This window comes from Suncus etruscus, chromosome 13 (assembly GCF_024139225.1).
Source record: "Suncus etruscus isolate mSunEtr1 chromosome 13, mSunEtr1.pri.cur, whole genome shotgun sequence".
Taxonomy (NCBI): domain Eukaryota; kingdom Metazoa; phylum Chordata; class Mammalia; order Eulipotyphla; family Soricidae; genus Suncus; species Suncus etruscus.
In genome coordinates, this window is record NC_064860.1 from 21,049,583 (window position 1) to 21,059,080 (window position 9,498).

The window sequence follows — 9,498 nt, forward strand, 5'->3', positions numbered from 1 at the left end:
CTTTCCTTTCAGCTAAGCATCATCTTGTTTCATTTAGTTTCTACTCAAAATTACACAAACTGGGTCCAAATTTCCAATTCCATTTGAAGGTCCTTAGAGAAACCAAATAATTCCTACATTTAGCTTTTTTTTTTTTTTTGGTCATACCCGGTAGTGCTCAGGGGAAACTCCTGGCTCCATGCTCAGAAATTGCTCCTGGCAGGCATGGGGGAACATATGGGAAGCTGGATTTGAACTGATGACCTTCTGCATGAAAGGCAAATGCCTTACCTCCATGCTATCTTTCTGGCCCCTGACATTTAGCAAAAGAAGCATATGCCAAACATTTGCTACCAATCTAATTGTTTCGGATGAGAACTCTCCATAGTATCTGAAGACATGTTTTGTAAATTCTTGCAGTAACCCACAAGTGTCATTTTAGTTCTTCTAAGTACTGGAATAAGAACTTTAGGCTAAAAAAATACCTAACTGTATCATGAACAACTTTGTAACCATAGTCTTTAAATAAAGTAATAAGTAATCAAATGAACTATGAGTTGAGAGTTTATTGGCATTTTGTTTTGTTTTGCTTCTTTTAGGGCAGTGCCTGGAAGTACTCAGGGGTTACTTCTGGCTATGTATTCAGGAATCACTCCTGGTAGGCTAAAGGGACCATACAGGATGGTGGAGATAGAACCTAGAACCTACTTGGCTACATATAAGACAAATATCACTTGGCCCTTCCCTTAGCATTTTGGAAGAGAGGTTCTGGTTCACACTTTACTTAGGTGCTATTCTGGCTTTGTACTCAAAGGTCATTCCTAGTGCTGTTTGAGGTTGCACAGCATGTCACAAATCAAACTGGGCACAAGGCAAACTTTACCTCCTATAGTGTCTTTCCAACTCTCCACTTAGTATCTTTTCTTTCCACGTCCCAAAATAAAGAGTTCCTACAAAGAAGCTCCACATTGCCTCAGTTAACTATAACAGCACTGCTGGTGGGAGTGGTGGATAATACTCAAGAAGCAGAGCACAATCTTTACATATGTGAGGCATGGCCTATATATACTCTTCCAGTGTATGGAAGGATGCACTGTAAGAGCTACAAAATAAATAAACAATTCTACAGCAAAGCAATTTACTTTATTACCACTCAAGAGAAAATAAGTTGTTTCCAAATCACAGCAATTTTTCCTGGCCATGCAATCAGTTCTTTTAGGGCTATGGTTCTGCTGCCTATAGGGGAAGGAAGGACAATGCCTGAATAAAAGGCAAAAAAAAAAAAAAAAGAGAGAGATGTATGGAGTCTATTTGCCTCTCCTTTAGCTCCTTGGTGTGCAAATCTCTGCCATTATGTTTTTAAATATCCTCAAGCTTCCCATTGGCTAATTCCAGAACCTGATCCCAGGGAAGAAAACCACCCTCTCTATCTCCCCCAACCAGGTTTCACTTTAGTGTGGAGAACAGTCACTTTTATCTTGCTGGAAAAAAAATTCAATGTGTGAGGATGATTTCAATAAACTCATAATGTACAGGAAAATCCTAGAATATGCCCTAGGGTAAAATACATGCCAGGCAGAGAGAGTGCTTTGTTTGAATGTCTGGGAAGTGAACAGAGTGTGGGGAAGGATAACAAAAAGAAAGACAATTAGGCACACTATGCAAGGCTTCTGATTATCTAGCTTTTCCCCACCTTCACTCTGAATTTCTACTTCATCTCCCAGAGTTTCTTTTCAAAGGTGATATTTGCCCATTTTTTTCTGACTTTTCAAATAAAAGGTGACTGAGGTCACAAAAGCAGTACTAGGATGTGCATCATAAAGGATTCTCTGAAGTCAAAAACCATGGACTATGGCCTCATAGAGGTGTGCATCAAAATGTCCATTGTGACATCACAGTAATTCATAATGACATCATAGTGGTAGTGCATCTTAATGGCCATTGTGAGGTCACCTGTGACATATGACCTCATAGTTATATGCATCATACTATTGTGAAGTTACAACCATGAATTATGACATTTATAGTTGTGACACACAGTAAAATACATTGTAACATTAGAATACTCAAATATGACTCTTATAATTTTGCATCATAATGTCTATAGTGACATCAAAAACTTGAAATCTGACCTCAGATTGGTGCAAGTTAATGTATATTGTGACATCACAATGGTGAATTATGACCTTGTAATTGTGGTGCATTCTAAAAAATCCTGTGATGTCACCACCATGAATTATGATCCAAAAATGTGTACATCCGAATATCCATTGTCATGCCACAATCATGAATTATGTCCTCATAGTGGTCAAACATTGGAAAATACATTGTGAAGTCACAATACTGAAATAGTATCTTTTAGAATTGTGCATCATAATGTCTATAGTGATGTCACAATCTTGAATTATGACCTCATAGAAATATGCATTAAAATATCCGTTGTAATGCCGCAATCATGTCTTTAGAGCAGTGTGCATAATAACGTACATTGTGACATCACAATGCTTAATTATGACTTCATAGTTGCATGCATCCTAATGACCATTGTAAAGTCACAAACATGAATTATGATGACAAAATGGTTGGCCTCATAATGTCTGTTGTGATGTCAGAAACTTAAATTATGATCTCATAATGGAGTGCATCTTATTGTTCTTTTTGTGGTATCATAATCATCATAGCGGTGGCACATTGTAGTGTTCGTTGTGATATTGCAATCACAAAATATGACTTCATCTGGTAGCACATATAAAGAAATTCTGTGCTAACACATTCATGAATTATGACCTCATAAAAGTGAACATTATAAATGTCCATTCTGGGGCCAGAGAGATAACATGGAGGTAAGGCATTTGCCTTTCATGCAGAAGGACGGTGGTTTGAATCCCGGCATCCCATATGGTCTCCTGTGCCTGCCAGGGCGATTTCTGAGCATAGAGCCAGGAGTAACCCCTGAGCGCTGATAGGTGTGACCCAAAAAACAATAAATAAATAAATAAATAAATAAATAAATAAATAAATAGAGTCCATTCTGATGCCACAATCAAGAATTACGGCCTCACAGTGGTGGTGCATCATAAATTGCTCTGTGACTTCACAATCGTGAATTATGATGTCATAATGGTGTGTGTCATAATATCTATTATGATTCCATAATAGTGAAATATGACCTGATAAATGATATATAATATATAAAGGATAAATGAATATAAAATAAATTCTGTGTGGTCACAAATATGAATTATTGTAGGTTTCTGGTGCTCCCCCTCAACAAGGCTGATGCAAGGGTGGGTAAGGTTCTCTTCCAGCCTGTAGCCTCAAAGGTTGGACTCTGGAAAATGTGGGAAGACTGAGAGACACAGACTACCCACAGGGAAGTATTGTAGGAGCAATAGGCTTCATTTATTGAAGATAGGGACAAGGCTTTTAAGGACAAACTTAAGGCATTACAGCAACAAGATGGTATGTGCAGACAACAGTCACAGGTGCATGGCATCATTTTTTTTGTCCCCCAATTCACAACACAGACCAGGCAAAGGGCCTGTGTTAAGGTGTATATGGGGTGCATTTACTATACCTCCTCTTTCTATACAGTCAGTGTAAAGAGCACAGCCTGTGGTAAGAATTGGGAGGCCTTTACTTTACTTTTCTTTTTTTTTTGTTTATATTTTATTTAAACACCTTAATTACATACATGATTGTGTTTGGGTTTCTATCATGTAAAGAACACCACCCATCACCAGTGCAACATTCCCATCACCAATGGCATGGCATCATTGATTTGGATGGTACGCAAAGATAGTGGTTGCAATGCCCATGGCATTATTAAATCAGGAAGTATGTCAAGATAGCATAGCAATGCACATGACATCATTAAATCAAAAAGTATGTAAAGATAACGGTTGTAATACTTATGGTACTATTAGCCTAGATAGTTTGCCTTGGATGATTTTCTCCTTAGCTCATCCAGCACTCATAATAGCAGGGGACATGAGTCTCTAAATAGAGACTTTCTTTTATATTCAAGACCAGCTTGCAGAAATCCCCTTATTTCTGGCCTCTCTCCCCAAAATTATGACTTGTAGTGGTTTGCATCATAAAGTCCATTGTAAAGTTACAATCATGAATGATGACCTCATAGTGGTGCCACAACATAAAATACACAATGAAGTCAGAATCATGAATTATGGCCACATAATGATGTACATCATAATGTACATTTTGCTGTCACAATCATGAAATATGATGGTATAGTGGTGGCACATCATAAAGAATTCTGTGATGTCACCACCATGAGTTATGCACAACCATAAAGGTAAACACCAAAATGTCAATTGTAATGCCACATCATTAATTATGTCTTCATAGTGGTGTGCATCATAAAGTCTATTGTGATGTCACAGTGTTTAATTATGACCTCATAGTGGAGCACATAATAATGAGCACTGTGAAGTCACAATCATGAATTATGACAACATAGTGTCCTACCCCATGTCTATTTTGACAACTTGAGTTATTACCTCATAGTGGTGCACATCATAATGTCCATTGTGACACCACAATCATGAAATATGACCTCATAATGTTGGAGCATCATAAAGGATCCCATGGCATTACAACCATGAGTTATGACCTCATAGATTGGTGCATCAAAATGTCTGTTATGACATCACAGGCATAATGACCTCATAGCAATGTGCAGCCTAATGTCCACTGTGAGGTAATAATACTAAATTATGATCGCATAGTATTGGCATAACTTAATGTTCATTGTGAAGTCACAACTGTGACATATAACTTTATAGTGGAATACATTATAATGTCCTTTGTGAAGTCAGAATCATGCATTATGACCTCATTGTAGTGCACATGATATTTTTCATTGTGCTGTCAAAATAATCCAGTATGATGTCATAGTGGTGGCTCATGTTAATGTCCATTGTGATGTCACAATCACACTATAATACCTCATAATTGTGGTGCATCATAAAGAATTCATTGATGTCACACATTGACTTATGACCTCACAGGTGCCCATCAAAATGTCCATTGTGATGCCACAATCATGAATTATATCCTCATAGCAGTGTGCAGCATAATGTCCACTGTGATGTCACAATTGTGAATTATGATGTCAAAGCGATGACACATTATAATGTCCATAGTGATTCCACAAAATATGGCTTCATAATCATGACACAACATGAAGGAATCTGTGGCATCACAACAATGAATTCTGACTTCATAGAGGAGCGCTCAAAATTGTCCCTTGTGATTCCACAATAATAAATTATGATGCCATAATGGTGATGCATTGTAAAGAACACTGTGATTTCACAACTGACTTAACTCTACATGGAGGTATGAATCAAAAAGTCCATTTTGACATCACAAATGTGACTTATGACCTCATAGAGGTATACAGCATAATGTCCATTGTGAAGTCACAGTCATGAATTTGAAGTCATTGTGGTCTGCCTCATCATTTCTATTGTGAGGTTAGTAACTTGATTATGACCACATAGTGGTGTGCACAATATCGTCCATTTTCTCATCACAACCATCAACTATGACATCATAGTGGTGTACAAAAGAAAAGAAAGAAAGTAAAAAAATACAGAAGTAGTATTGAGATTTCAAAGTGGAGCATGAAGAATACACAGCACCATTCATTAAAGACACATTTCTATGTGACACAATTTGGATTTTAAAATGTATATATACTCACTTATACATTTAAATGAACCATAAGTGCTACATACTAACCACATCCAATATAGACTTACAGAAGGAAAGCATACTTCTTTTAATATAATAGTCATTATTTTCAGGTTTGCTGAATTGAAATATCTGTCACAAAGGCTTGGATATAGCTCACGAATAGAGCTCTTGCCTTTCTTGTTGAAACTCTGCATTTGATACCTGACAATCTCAACAGTAATTAAAAAAGAAAAATTCTGTGACAGAATAGCTTCTACCTCTGAATTGTCTTTCTAGAACCATCTAGAACTTTCAAGATCCACTCTGTCTCATTCATTATAGACTCCTAATTTGAAGAAAAAAAAATATATATATATATTGACCCTCTTATGAAGCTTACAGTTTAATAAAAAGGGTAACTATTGGTCTAATTACAGAGTTAACAAAGTTTAATTTTTACATGTAACAAGCTTTTCAAGGAAATGGACAAGATATTCACATCTGACCATGGAGTGAAAGAGTGATAGCAGACTTAACATAGAAAAAATAAGTTATGGTGGAGGAAGAATGCTTTCAATTGAATACTAACATTTGAAAAAGTTCTGTGATGAGGAAGAAGTTGTGACCCTCTCAAGTTTTGAAGAAGCAAACAGTAAATATGGACCATTCAAGATTATGGCCTATGGTTTAAGTGAGGAAAAGTCATGTTTTAACATGCAAGTCATGTTAAACATTGTAGAACCGATTCTGTAAATATACATTTTATAAAAAGGAAGTTGGCTGATTAAGGATGATTTTCTGAGTGGATTGTAGAGGATGCTATAGACTCATAAGCAAGTTACTAAAGTAGCTTGAGGTGACAGTTTCTAGAAGCTTAGATTGAAAGGGCACTCATAAATGGAGGTGAGTGAAAATATCAAGATTCTTTAGAAGGAAAAAATCACTATGACTTGATACTAATTGGAAAATGTCTATTGAAGGGGTTTAAAAAAGGTTCACTTTGTTTAGCAGCAGAACATAAGAGATTCTGAGTTGAGGGTAAAGAAAATGGCTTTGATTTTAAAGATATTAAATTTCTAATTCTCTTACATCTTCCTTAAGAAGTTATCAGACAGACAGAAAAGACAGCTTTCATGGAGTGTGTTCTTGACATGAGAGAAGAGCTTTTGAGAATGATGTGGACCCACAGAGATCTGAATAATATCTGCTTTACATCAGGATGTCTCTGACAGATCATCCAAAACATGAAAAGTTAATTTATTCCTTTATCTACTTTTTTTGATATTACTTTTATGTATCAGTACTGTTTTAGGCAGTGGGGAATTATTACTATTCCAGCAAAACATTTACTAAATAGTTCAGAATTTCATATTATGTGCTATGTGCTAAGCACCTGTGTCAGCATTAAATTTCAGCAATAAACACAAGAACAGTCACCTACTTTAAAGGAGGTTAAACTATGGAGAGATAATAATCCAATAGATAGGCATAAATATCCAATCCTGCGTGATCATAAATAACAATGGAATCTATTGCTCTATATTTAAGGCAGTAAGCTGAATATCTTTTTTACATGATATGAGCTTGTAAGTCACATTCTATAGATGAAGAGAAATTTTATTAATTTTTAATTAAATCACTGTGAGATACACAGCTACTAAGTTGTGCATGATTGAGTTTTAGTCATACAATGACTAACACACATCCCTTTACATTTTCTGTCACCATTGTCCCCAGTTTCCCTCCTGCCCACCCTTTGCCTCCCCTATGCCTACCTCTATAGTAGATATTTTTCTTCTCTCTCTGTTTTTCTCTCTCTCTCTTTCTCTCTCTCTTTCTTAAGAGGAGAATTTTGATAGAGTTTTGGGAACATGTGGAGTATAGAGATCATAATGCTAAATTTAGTTATTTGGAGATGTTGATTGAATTAAGAACGGCTCAATGGTTGAATCACAAATCTATTTACTGGACAGAAGCTGCTGCTGCTGCTGCTGACCTCATTTTCCAAAATTGATTTCAAGAGATGTTACTGATTTGCATTCAGAATTGTGCTCATTTTTAAAAGCAATTTGGTGATCAAAACAAGCTTAATAATGGTCATTGCTAAAACGAACTAATGATACGCTCCTCTGGGGGGTGTTTGTGAGGAGGAGTGGAAAATTTTCAAATTCTCTAAGAATAAAAAAAAGCAATTCAGTATTTAAAAAAAATAAAAAGGAGAGAGAAATGGAGTCACTGCTATATTTGAGCAGAAGAAATGGAGGAAAGGCAGTAGTTAGAATATTTTTTTGAGAGGAGAGAATTCTAGTTGCAACCAAATGGAGAGGCAAATGCAAGGACCGTAAGGAAATTCTGAGAAACTAGGCAAAATGTAGGAGGCATTTGGACAAGTTTGAAAATTGCAAGAGGCCTGAACACAGTGAATATAGGGAAGAAAGTTATGAGCTGCAGTAGAAAATGTGTCCAGCACTGGACAAGCTTTGTAGAGCAAAGCATAGAGAAGGGCCAGTCTTACTCATGTTGAACTAAGAATCCAGTTCCAGTTCTCCACTTAATACCTTTAGAGTAGAAAGTTTAAAGCCATGAAAATTTAAAACAACATATGAGATTAGCATGTTCTCTATGCCACCTGGGTTCAACCAAAATCCCACAGTGAGAACAGCTTAAGAAGGAGCTGAGCACAAACGTATGGAAGGAAACATCCTCCTTATCACAGAGAACAGAAAGACTGTACGAGTTCAGGATGGGTCAGATTGCTCGGGCAACACATTTCCCATTCCATTGAACCCAAGGGATATATTGATTTCTTAGACAAACATCACAGCACCTTCTCCAAGAAGCATCTGCTTTATCTCAACATCTTCAGAGGGATGCTAAAAATTGTTAAATACTACTGTCAACTAAAAAAGGGACAGAAAACTAAAATCAAGCAAGAACCCCCAAATCTTTCCTAAATTAACAGCTTGGAAAAAAGAAACTGTTCACTTGAATGATCACACATGGTTTGCCTATAAACAGAGGTTATGACAGATGATCTAAAAAAAAGCAGAGAAAAATATCAATGTACTTACATTTTGTTTCATCTGAGACTGAGTCAAAGTCTTAAATACATTTTTGTAAATATTCTGCCTTTTAATAGAATGAGAATAAATCTAGGTAATCTATCTTTCACACTTTATAAATTATTTCTATAAATTTGCTTTAGTTTTTGCAGTTCAATCATTTCTCTCATTTTTAATGTGAGGCAAAAAAGAAAATTATTGCTTGGAATATTCAGCTTCTTGAGAACAATTTTTACTTTCCATAAGTCTTATTTAAAAACGTGAAAGCAATATTCTATGTTTATCTATAAAATAATATTATCAAAATGCATTTCTGGTCCATTTCCATTTAATTTTAAGTATCTACTTTGTAAAGACCAATGAAATTAAAATATGAGATTTCCAATATGGAAAGTTGAGATTTTTGCTTGAAGTGAAATTAACGTACTGATCATTTGTTTCATCACTATTCACAAGCTAAAATTAATAAGCATTTTCTGAACATTGTACTAGACTTTTCACACATTCTCATCTAGAACGATCACACAGTACTACTAAAAGGTTATTAGAACTCAAAAGGACCATAGGGAAATCAATGCTCAAAAATATTTTAATAATCAGCCAAATTTATATAATTTTGTATGACAAATTCTGTTAATTTTTGTTTACCTTGAGGGGTCATAGTACAGGCAGACAAGAAGACAAGAAAAGGCTGGAGGATTCTGCCAGGAGTTTAAATGATCTTAATAAGGTCAAGACTGTAAAAACAGTTTTCATG

At 35.7% G+C, this 9,498-nt stretch overlaps 1 non-coding gene across 1 annotated transcript; it reads right to left on the bottom strand.

Annotated features, from left to right (window-relative positions):
* Window positions 1-3,481: 3,481 nt before the first annotated feature.
* LOC126026322 (small nucleolar RNA SNORA51) lies at window positions 3,482-3,614 on the bottom strand. The gene has a single exon (XR_007501616.1). It is a non-coding gene; the product is annotated as a small nucleolar RNA SNORA51 (small nucleolar RNA).
* Window positions 3,615-9,498: the final 5,884 nt, after the last annotated feature.